The sequence below is a fragment of the Lampetra planeri genome, chromosome 3 (genome assembly GCF_965212315.1).
Source record: "Lampetra planeri chromosome 3, kcLamPlan1.2.h2, whole genome shotgun sequence".
Taxonomy (NCBI): Eukaryota; Metazoa; Chordata; class Hyperoartia; order Petromyzontiformes; family Petromyzontidae; genus Lampetra; species Lampetra planeri.
In genome coordinates, this window is record NC_136109.1 from 5,725,462 (window position 1) to 5,737,769 (window position 12,308).

At 45.9% G+C, this 12,308-nt stretch overlaps 1 protein-coding gene and 1 long non-coding RNA gene across 3 annotated transcripts in view; both read right to left on the reverse strand.

The window, feature by feature from the left end:
* Nucleotides 1-12,308, reverse strand: part of LOC144736816 (uncharacterized) — a 674,279-nt gene that overhangs the window by 164,656 nt on the left and 497,315 nt on the right. The gene's annotated exons all lie outside the window — the stretch shown is intronic.
* On the reverse strand, nucleotides 2,963-5,547 carry LOC144736775 (uncharacterized). The gene is made up of 2 exons (XR_013588821.1): nucleotides 5,419-5,547; nucleotides 2,963-3,009 (listed from the first exon to the last, which is right to left on the reverse strand). It is a non-coding gene; the product is annotated as an uncharacterized LOC144736775 (long non-coding RNA).

Here is a 12,308-nt window from a genome sequence, read left to right on the forward strand (position 1 = left end):
GGATAAATAAAGGCCACAGGGTTAACAATCGCGACACAGTTATAACTGAGTCGGCACTGTCAGCAGGTTTGACCACATAATGACCACCCATAGGCCATGAGCCAGGTCCCCGTGTTGATGAAAAGGCTGAGAGACAGCCTTTTCGATCGTTGACGACGGAGAGAGAAGCGAGAGGACGAGGCGCGTTCTCTAGCACCGGAGCGAGCGTGGAGCCCGGCCAGAGCGAGCCGCCCGCCTGTGGCGCGGAGACGAAGCACTGCCCCAGCTCGTCCTGCTCTCTGAGCCCTCCCGTCTCTCACCTGGCTTCAGTGTTGACTTCGACATCACCACGAGAATAGCAACGAGCGAGTAATCACCGATACGAGGCTGTGAGAGAAGTGCTGGTTGTGAGAGAGAGGTACTGGTTGTGTGAGAGAGGTACTGGTTGTGTGTGAGAGGTACTGGTTGTGTGTGAGAGGTACTGGCAGAGGTGTGGACTCGAGTCATGTGACTTGGACTCGAGTCAGACTCGAGTCATGAATTTGATGACTTGCGACTCGACTTGGACTTGCATAACAATGACTTTGTCCCACCTCTGGGTACTGGTTGTGTGAGAGGTACTGGTTGTGTGTGAGAGGTACTGGTTGTGTGAGAGAGGTACTGGTTGTGTGAGAGAGGTACTGGTTGTGTGAGAGAGGTACTGGTTGTGTGAGAGAGGTACTGGTTGTGTGAGATGCGTTACCTTCCCGAATGTCAACGCTAAGAGTTCCAGTGGAGCTCTTCCTGCCCCAACGATTCAGACGCAGATCTCAAAGTCGCGCAGCGCACAAGCTGTCACCAGGTTTGACGATTCGGTCAACCCCGACCTGGGACTACTCAGAGCTCTCTTACCTCTCGCAGCAGCAGCTCCTGCTGCTCCTGTCCCGGCCTCTGCAGGCGACGCAGCGATGAGCTCAGTGCGGGCGACTCTCTCCTGAGCTCTGGCTCGCTCTCCGGTTCTACCTTTACCGCTGAGTGAGCGTCTCTCGCCCAGTGATGCGGGGAGGTGCGAGGGGGGCGGGGAGTTTCACTTCGCTTGGCTCCCTGCCAGGGGCTTTCCAGGCTGGAACGCGGGGCGGGGGCAGCACCCGGGCTGGCCACGTGGTCTGGTGGTGTTTGTGCAGTGAAGGGATATTGCCCGAAACGTCGCCTATTATATATTTTATTTTAAGGAAGCATCATTGACGAAGTTGTTGGGTTTGATGATGGGTGTGTTTACACTGTGTGGTGTATGTTACATGGTGTGTGTATGTGAGGTGTGATGATGGGTGTGTTTACACTGTGTGGTGTATGGTGCATGGTGTGTGGAGTGTTGTGTGAAGTTGGGTGTGTTTACACCGTGTGGTGTATATAGTGTGGTGTGATGTTGAGTGTGTTTACACTGTGTGGTACATGGTGTGTGTAGTGTGGAGTAATGATGGCTGTATTAACACTGCACAGTGCAAATGTTTTATATTTTAGCAGCAGTTACATGTTTGTACAGAGATGACATCGATGCTCATTAGGGATCATCCAGTGTAAGGGTTGTGAGTGCATTTAATAACTCCTCAAATAATTACTTTTACTTTGAAATTGGTAAATGTCTTTCGAGATGATTTTTTTTAAATAAAGAATACTGTAATGTGCAACTCAAGTTTGTGTGGATCACACTTGGGGTTCCCTGTTACTAATTGGGTTTGCTTCGGTAAATTACAAAAAATTGTTCGTAAAAGGATGCAGTCACGTTTTTATTCACGTTTTGAACGGGTTCCCTGTTGATGTAAAATATCGAGCAAGTACCGATGCTCGCTGTTTGCATCACGACCTGTGTCTGCGTACCCGTGATTGTGTAGCTAACAATTGTGACGCATTGGGACGCTCTCAAAGTTCCGTTCGCATTCTCCAGAATGAGAGAGGCAAACTAAGACAAGTCAAAGTGAATTACTTCAACTGTCTCTCGTCTCATCCAGCACAGTGTGACGCTCACCTTCATTGGTGGCTCCGAGTCAGCAGTGGAAATTCGTGAACCCGTTCAACACAGAGGCTGGGTGCCCACTGGCATGCTCACTTTGCTGACGCGCCCATACTGGACATTTATGACAAAGAGCTTCAAAGCTCATCGGATTCCTCCACTCTAAATAAATACAGATTTTGATTCTGACTTTACAGCACCACGACTGGTGAGGGTCAAAGTAACGCGTTCCGTACAGTGCCCGGATACGGAACCCAAGCACGCAGGTAAAGTTCGGGGCTTTCCGACAGTGGCGGTGTCGTTCACTCGCGGGTTCCTGAGACGCTCGGCACACAGAGCCGCCCTGCAGCCCAACCACACCCAGCACCGTGCGTGTGGTCATGGTCCCTGTGTACCTGTGTACAGGTGTGTGGGTACAGATACACAGTGAAGCTGCATGGTCTCCCTTGTGTACCTGTGTACAGGTGTGTAGGTACAGATAAACAGTGTAGCTGCATGATCTCCCTTATGTACCTGTGTACAGGTGTGCGGGTCGACTCTACTCAAGACTCTTAAGAGGCCCAAATGCCCACTGACAGTGTTTAGGGAGTTTACTCTCCACACTTGGGATTGTCACTGCATGTGGCGTCACTGATAGACGCACAGAAAATGTTTTGTCTGATGCAATATTCAGCTGTTTAGCTGTGTTCAATAACACTTCGCTAATGTGCACAAAGAACTGCACGTGTGGCCACGTTGTTATAATAGACCACAAACTGAAACATTTAGAAATTATGGCCAACCAACAGGCAGCAGTGAAACAAAGACACAACTGTAGACCGGCTTCGTCTTTATGAGGACTCATCAGTGGAGCAGTCATCAGTCTTCACTGCTGCCGTATGCCCCGGAGAGCCTTACGCAGGGACAGGGCTGATATCTCGGCCTCGCTGTGCGCTGCGTTGCACCGCTAGTCGAGTAGATAACCTTGCGTTCAATAAACCCTTGGAGCCAGGATGAACGTCCAACTCCAATCGTCATTTATTGATTGTAACAAGGTAAAACTGGTGAGAAAAAACAGATACAGCATCTGTTATAATCCGGAAACACCAACACAATGAACACCACAGCATCAGAACATTGTCTTAGATAACAATAGATCCTGGACGGACCAGGCCCCTACATTACCCCTGAACAACTAGACAAAGGCACAAGCTGGTGCGTTGCATACAGACACATCGTGTATTCATCCCACTGCACCCCAAATGTACAGCATTACACATAACACTAAACTGTGGATGAGATACTTCGTCATCTTTACTCTCAGGATCGCAACATAGGCACAAGTCTGACTCGACCTACTAAATCACAAGTAACATCCACAATAAGGAAAGTCGCAGGCTTCGTTACTAACTAGGCCTCGTATTTACTACAACTTAACGGCACCATAAAGGCATTTACATCACTATAACGGTCATTCCAACATTACAACAGCATTGCCAATATTATAGGAATATAAACAACTTACAGACAATGCTTCTTAAGCTCCCACAATGGACAAGTGCGGCTGTGGTCTCATTGAGATGCGATGCGTGCCGCCATCTTGACTTATCTGTGTAATGGCCGACGCCCGCGTGGTACAGTGGAAATCAAAAATCGTAACTTCCTGGTCACGTGACCAAAATTAGCATAAAAAAACAGGAACTTCCTGTGAACGTACGCTCCACATCTGTCGTGAGGCAAGACAGCTGACCTCTATACTATGGTTGGCCATTGTTTCGAATTGTTTTAAGTTGTGGTTTATAAATACAACATGGTCACAAATGTAAGTTATGTCTGAGCTCGTGGCCTGGATGAGGTTGAGAGGCGTTGTACATGCGGTGTGCATATATGTGCGTTGTTAAATTGATTTGGAAAGTTAGTGCTTGAGGAGGCTGTTATTCATTAGTGGATAGAGCATGGGTAATCACGATGAAGGATCGCTTTGAAGCCTACTTGGTTCAATATAGTATCTGGTGAGTGTTATGTGAGTGGTGTCAGGAATGTAGTACCTGGTAAGTGGGGTGAGTAGTATCTGGTGAGTGGCAAGCGATTAGTGAGTGTTAAGTGAGTGGTGTCAATGTCTGGTGGGTGATGACTGGTATCTGGTGAGTGGTGTGATGAGTGTGAGTGTCTTGTGAGGAGTGTAAAATAAGAGGTGAGGGCTAGGTGAGTGGTGTAAGATGAGTAGTGAGTGGTGAGTTTTAATGGTGAGTATGAGTGGTGAGGGCTAGGTAAGTGTGAGTGGTGAGGGCTAGATGAGTATGAGTGGTGAGGGCTAGATGAATGGTGTACGACGAGTGGTGAGTGGTGAGGGCTAGATGAGTGTGAATGGTAAGGGCTGTGTGAGTGGTGAGGGCTGTGTGAGTGGTGATGGCTAGGTGAGTGTGAGTGGTGAGGGCTGTGTGAGTGGTGAGGGCTAGGTGAGTGGTGAGGGCTAGGTGAGTGTGAGTGGTGAGTGTCTGGTGAGTAGTATAAGATGAGTGGTGAGGGTTAGGTGAGTGTGAGTGATGAGGGCTAGGTGAGTGGTGGTGAGTGTGAGTGGTGAGAGCTAGGCGAGTGAGTGGTGAGTGGTGAGTTTGAGTGTGTGGTGTGAGTGAGTGGTGAGTGTGAGTGGTGAGACATCATCAGGCTGACCACGAGTGCTGAGGGCTATGAGTGGTGTATGATGAGTATTGAGTGGTGAGGGCTAGGTGAGTGTGGGTGGTGAGTGAGTGGTGAGTGTGAGTGGTGAGTGAGTGGTGAGTGTGAGTGGTGAGTGAGTGTAAGTGGTAAGGGCTAGGTGAGTATGAGTGGTGAGTGAGTGTTGAGTGTTGAGTGAGTGGTAAGTATGAGTGGTGAGTATGAGTGAGTGGTGAGTGTGAGTGGTGAGTGTGAGTGGTGAGTATGAGTGGTGAGTGAGTGTGAGTGGTAAGGGCTAGGTGAGTATGAGTGGTGAGTGAGTGTGAGTGGTAAGAGCTTGGTGAGTATGAGTGGTGAGTGAGTGTGAGTGGTGAGTGAGTGGTGAGTATGAGTGGTGAGTCAGTGGTGAGTGAGTGGTGCGTGGTGAGTTAGTGTGAGTGGTGAGTAAGTGTGAGTGGTGAGTGAGTGTGAGTGGTGAGTATGAGTGAGTGGTGAGTGAGTGGTGAGTATGAGTGGTGAGTGAGTGGTGAGACATCGTCAGGCTGAGCACGAGGACCAAGGTGAGGAGCGCGTGGCCACAGCCGGCGGCGCTTCCTCAAGCAGCAGCACCAACGCGCCAGACGTGACACGTCGGGGTTGTTGTTGTTGTTCTAGGGGTTTATTTTATACTAGCAGGAAGTACCCGGCGTTGCCCCGGGGGAAAAACATATTTCAAAACGTGTCTTCTCTTAGCAGCGTGACTACTGGGTAGACTGCATCCAGTCTATGATCGTCTCGTCGCGTGCGGTGGGGTAAAGTGTGGGTATGCTCACCTCTTCCAGGGCATATGGTCAGCGTGGAGTAATCGAACAGGCGCCCTCTCGAGCTGCCTCCAGTGAAGCCCCTTCCACCTGCAGCGGTGCGAGCGAGCACTTGCGGGGCTGCGCCTTGACGCTTTGACTGAAACACGAGGAGGACATCGTCCACGCAGTGACCTCGAATCGATTATAATCAGCAGCGTTTTAATAATAATCAGAATTATCATCACCATCTTCTTAATTATCATCTTCGGTAGCATTTTCAGAATCATCATCATCCGCAATGCGATGACTGTCATCAGCAGCATCATAGTTATCATCAGTAACATCTTAAAAACTGTCATCAGCAGCATAATTAGCAGCATCGTCATATTTATCAACATCAGCAGCAGCAATATCGTTATAATTATAATCAGCATTATGATCAGCAGCAACATTGTCGTAACTGTCATCAACAGCATCCTAATTATATTTTGGTTCTTTCGGTAAATTCACGTAGAAGGGAAATAATAAAATAATATAAATATATTTTTTTATATTTCTATTATTTTATTATTTCCCTTCTATGTGACTTTACCGAAAGAACCAAGAATATTAATCCCTGCAGTCACGAAAGCTTTAAATAAAAAAAAGCATCCTAATTATTGTCATCACCATCATCGCATTATCCTCATCATCAACACCTTCGTCAAAACGATAATTATGAACTTCATAATGATAATCAGCAGCAACGTCATCAGCAGCATTGTATTGAATACTAGCGGGAAGTACCCGGCGTTTCCCGGGGGAAAAATATATTTCAAAATGTATCTTAAAAACATAAAGTCACGTAGATGGACAAATAATAAAAGTAATATAAAAAATAACGACGTTTCGATCGCAACACAAGCAATCGTCATGAGGTGAAAAAATACAGCAGCAGAACTGCCGAGGCAGGATAAATATGTATCCTGCTTAGGCAGTTCTCCTGCTGTATTTTTCACATGAAGACGATTGCCCGTGTTGCGATCGAAACGTCGTGATTTTTTTTATTCTTTATTATTTTTCGATCAACGTGATTTTACCGAGAGACCCAAAGAGTATGAATTCCTATAGTCACGAAAGCTTTAAGTCAAGATATAACATTTACTGCTCATAGACAAATACTGAGCTATCGTGAAAGCCCGGCGTTCCGTTTGTCCATTTGTCCGTCAACAAAGTTAAAGAGGCTTGCAGAAGTCCAGAATCAAAAAGTCATAGAAAGTGGGGGGTAAATAGTTGACCTAAAAGGTTTCCACAAATTGTCGACCCCCTCCAAAAATATTTTTACCCCCCCCCCCCCGCCAATCTTTATTTTGGAGGCACAGACACCTACACACGCTACACACAATAGAGTCAGTAGTGTCTAGTGACTCTATTACAGTGTCTGCTCACTCTGTAGTTGTATCTACTGTCTCTGTAGTAGTATCTATTGACTCTACAGTAGTATCTGCTGACTCTATAGCAGTACCTACTGCCTCTGTAGTAGTATCTATTGACTCTACAGTAGTATCTGCTGACTCTATAGCAGTACCTACTGTCTCTGTAGTAGTATCTATTGACTCTACAGTAGTATCTGCTGACTCTACAGCAGTACCTACTGTCTCTGTAGTAGTATCTATTGACTCTACAGTAGTATCTGCCGACTCTACAGGAGTACCTACTGTTTCTGTAGTAGTATCTATTGACTCTACAGTAGTATCTGCTGACTCTATAGCAGTACCTACTGTCTCTGTAGTAGTATCTAGTGACTCTACAGTAGTATCTGCTGACTCTATAGCAGTACCTACTGTCTCTGTAGTAGTATCTATTGATAATAAAGGTTTTTGGGCGAGATCGCGTTATCTATAAATGTCTTCATGGTTCTTTCGGTAAAGTCACGTAGAAGGGAAGTAATAAAATAATAAAAATAAAACATAATAAAATGAAATAATTCTCACGACGTTTCGGCTACAACGCAAGCAGCCGTCTTCAGAAGACGGCTACAACGCAAGCAGCCGTCTTCAGAAGACGGCTGCTTGCGTTGTAGCCGAAACGTCGTGAGAATTATTTCATTTTATTATGTTTTATTATTTTATTACTTCCCTTCTACGTGACTTTACCGAAAGAACCATGAAGATGAATCCCTGCAGTCACGAAAGCTTTAAATCGAAATCTATAAATGTGTCGTAACCCTTCACCACCCGACACGGCCAAACAGTAAAAAATGTGTCACGTTTACAAAGGACAAATATCTTCTTGGTTCTTTCGGTAAAGTCACGTAGAAGGGAAGTAATAAAATAATAAAAATAAAACATAATAAAACAATTCTCACGACGTTTCGGCCACAACGCAAGCAGCCATCCTCAGGCGAAGAATGAAACACCCCAAGCTTGGAGCGTATATTTAAGCTGGGTTAGAGGGGGGGGAGGTGGGAAGAAGAGCGCCTAAACAAAATAATTTGCATATCAAGAGGAATTCAGCATATGGAAAATGCGTAGGAGGTGGGCGGGGGGGGTTCCAAATCAATACTATGCCCGTGCATTATGCAGGATTAGCAGCATCAAAGGGGGGGGGGGGAAGTGGGGGAGCATTAACAAAGGAAAGGAATGTTAATAGTATGTAGCTGTAGTTACTAAACAACCACGTAAAAAACTACAGTATAAACTGCATGACAAACTAAAGTATAAACTACATAGCATCATCAGTAAACTTACTATACTCTACAATAAGCTGAGTTACTAACAGTAAGTAATACATGAAAAATTCTACGTTGTAAAAAATTATATAATATGCTTCCATCTAAACTTTATTCTCTTACATCACACGCGTCTATACCGTACTATATACTTCCATAGGCAAAACCAACATTAAATTACATACTGTATTGCTATAAACCACCCTATACCTTATACATTTTTAATATAACACTATGTATTATTCTACCCACCCTAATGTGTATCAAAATGGTTTATTACGTCCTTCCAGTGATTGCTAAGCCAGAATCCATCTTCTCGGTTAAAATTGTCTCTGTGTTTGTAAATGTGGATCGCCTCATGTACGAATCTCTCATGATAGCCAGATGGCTTGCAGAGAACCTCTGTCTTGGAGAAGTCAATGTCATGTGAGCCCACTGAGTTGTAACAGTGATCTGCCACGGCTGAGGTGTTTGTCCTACAGTGTTTCAGGTCAGCTTTATGTTCACGGATGCGGTCCGAGACATGTCGTTTGGTTTCCCCAATGTAACTGCTACCACAGAGGCAACTTAGTTTGTAGACACCAGGGTACTGTATGTCTGGAACCACATCTTTTACAGACGGTACCAGATCACGGATTTTATGTACTGTGTTGAATCGGACCTGGATCTTGTGTTTAATCAGGATTTTGGAGATCTTTTTTGTGACCCCAGCAATGTAGGGTAAGGTGATGGTCTTGAAAGGCTCCTCAACAGGATCCTTCTTGGTGGTTGGAGTGATGGTTTATACTGTAGTTTTTTACGTGGTTGTTTAGTAACTACAGCTACATACTATTAACATTCCTTTCCTTTGTTAATGCTCCCCCACTTCCCCCCCCCCCTTTGATGCTGCTAATCCTGCATAATGCACGGGCATAGTATTGATTTGGAACCCCCCCCGCCCACCTCCTACGCATTTTCCATATGCTGAATTCCTCTTGATATGCAAATTATTTTGTTTAGGCGCTCTTCTTCCCACCTCCCCCCCCTCTAACCCAGCTTAAATATACGCTCCAAGCTTGGGGTGTTTCATTCTTCGCCTGAGGATGGCTGCTTGCGTTGTGGCCGAAACGTCGTGAGAATTGTTTTATTATGTTTTATTTTTATTATTTTATTACTTCCCTTCTACGTGACTTTACCGAAAGAACCAAGAAGATGAATCCCTGCAGTCACGAAAGCTTTAAATCGAAAAAGGACAAATAGTTCACTACTTTAGCCCACCTGTGTGTTGAAGAGTGAATCAACATCATTTACAATGTGAGTACTGTGACGTTTCGCTGGTAATCACATCCAACATCATCGGGCAATTCGCCAGAATGGTGAAGCCCTCCACTTGCTCCCGCTCTTATATAGAGCAGCAGCACGGTGACGTCATCACGTAACTCATTCAGCTGCAGTGATTTGAGGCGGAGAGGGGGAGGGTATTGTAATTATATAATAGATTGGTAATCATTCAATTGTTATTCATTGGTGTTTGTTTCCCTTATAAGGAATTGTAATTGTGTTATATATTTTATTTAACAATACGCTTCCAGGCCGCACTAAGCCTGTAGCTGTCAGAGCGATTAAAGTTATTTGTATTTCTCTCAATTTCAATGGATTCTCTAATTAGTCTTGGCCAGTAATAATTCTGTAGTAGTAACTGCACACGTTGAGGTGGGGAGGGGAGAGGAGGACATCAAAACGTGCAGAATGTACCTCAGCGTCGTGCCTCTGTGTTGTTTTCCCGCCTTTTTGACGCCAAGGGGAAGCTCCCTCACGCCGCCGCGTGCGTTGCCAGGGGCAACCACGAGGCGGGACTCCCGCGCGTGCGTTGCCAGGGGCAACCACGAGGCGGGATTCCCGCGCTTGCGTTGCCAGGGGCAACCACGAGGCGAGATTCCCGCGCGTGCGTTGCCAGGGGAAACCACGAGACGGGATTCCCGCGCATGCGCGGATGCGTGTTTTGGCGTTCGCGATCAGCGTAATAATGTGAATTGTTATAAAGTGTGATTTTATTGTTCTTGGTTCTTTCGATGAAGACCGCTTGTGTTGCGATCGAAACGTCGTGGGTTTTTTGCTTTTATTTTTAATTTAATTTTAATGCAATTTTTATTTTCTATTTACGTGACTTTGCCGAAAGAACCAAGAATATGAATCCCTGCAGTCACGAAAGCTTTAAGTCAAAATGTGATTTTATTAGTTTACGTTTGACGGAGGGTAAAAACAAATAGTGCATTTTCGTCCGCGGGGCTTAGCGCGTTGCAAGGCGTGCGCAGACAGAGAAACAGATAAAAAATACTTTTCTAGGTAATATTATTATTGTTGTTAATCAGAGACAAGTGGCTTCTAAACCATGACCACACACGGACTGGATTGTGTTCATTGTCCTTGCATCAATGGACACGAACGCGTGCACCACATCTAGTGCCGCGAGTGCCACTTCTGTGCAGGGTCCATGCTGGGGCTGAGCCGCGTCGCGTGAGGCTCGTGGCCACCTTCTAAAGCGCTCGCCACAAATGAAGCACCACCACCTTGGTGATCTCGTCTAGGGGCATAAACCACCATCACGCCAACTCCGGCCATCCTCGCAGCGGCCTTTGGCTGGCCATCGAACAAAGACGGTGGTCACCGCATCGCGCGCTTTCAGATGCGCTTCTGCGGCCGTCTGGAACGCCCTTCCTTACGATATTAGGAAGCCACTGGGGCTATGCACTTTTAAATCTGGATTGAAAACTAATTTCTTTAGAACTCCCCTTTTCCTGATGACGACTGCTTGTGTTGCGATCGAAACGTCGTGGCTCTTTGTTGATTTTTTATATTTTTAAGGCTACAGTCTACATTATCGACTGCCAGTACACTCACCAAACTTAATAACCATTGCTACAGTCTACATTATAGGCTGCCAGTACACTCACCAAACGTAATAACCAGGCTACAGTCTACATTATCGACTGCCAGTACACTCACCAAACTTAATAACCATTGCTACAGTCTACATTATAGGCTGCCAGTACACTCACCAAACGTAATAACCAGGCTACAGTCTACATTATAGACTGCCAGTACACTCATCAAACTTGATAACCAGGCTACAGTCTACATTTTAGACTGCCAGTACACCCACACCGATTAGAACCAGGCTACAGTATTTTTTATTATTTTTTTTTATTCACTTAATTTTTTAAATAATTTTGTTTCTATCTATGTGACTTGACCGAAAGAACCAAATCATTTTATTTAGAACTACTTTTTGTTTTAAGTTTGTTGTCCTTCCCCCTCACCTCCGATTAGCACGGTTGGTTAAGTACGGTGCAAAAGAAGTTCAACATACACACAGAGACAAAGATCCCCCATATAGCCTTAACAGACTGTTGGGGCAAGTGCTTTTAGCGAGCACCTATGGAGGCCGGCACAGCACACGAGGGGGTGGGTGGCCAGCCCCACGCCCGGCCGCCTTTGTCTCCCTAGTGGCGATGTTTACACACCGCACCAGGTACTCATTTTGAGGCTGAGTCGACCACAAAAATACGAGAGTGATCCCCACGAACTGGGTGACATTGGCTAACAGAGCTGCTGCACTGCCCGGGGAGGGGGCACTTTGTCCGTGTCGGTGTGCCCAGAGTCAAGCAGCAGGCGCGGCGTGAGGCGTGAGTGGTGCAGGGAGGTTCCACAGAGAGGCGGCTGGGTGGCCGGGTGGCCTGCACCGCGGCAGGGCGCTGCTGGGACCCTGCTGGGCTATCAGGCGACGAGAGCTGATGGCCTCGTCCCAGTTCAAACTCCCAGCCCATGACGCCAGCAGAGCGATTTAAATACGAGGTGGAACTGAAACAGAATCGATATAATTATTTAAATAAATAATAAATTTATTGAAATAATAATAAAAATGATTTTATTTCTATTATTTTTATTTATATAGAAGTACCACCGTCGCAAACTCGTGCACGTCTACTGACACATTGCACCATTGTACCCCGCTCATGGTACCTACAATTGTAAGCACTAACCCAGACACTCTTCTAATTATGCTAAAGCCGGTGTCTACAAAAGACGTTTTCTCTTTAATTGAATCACTTCATTTGAAGTCATCTCCACTCGACGTGCTACCAGGTTCCTTGTTCAAGCAATGTGCTCCGGAACTCGCCATCATGATCAGGAACATCGCAAATGCCTCCCTCTCTTCGGGGTGTTTTCC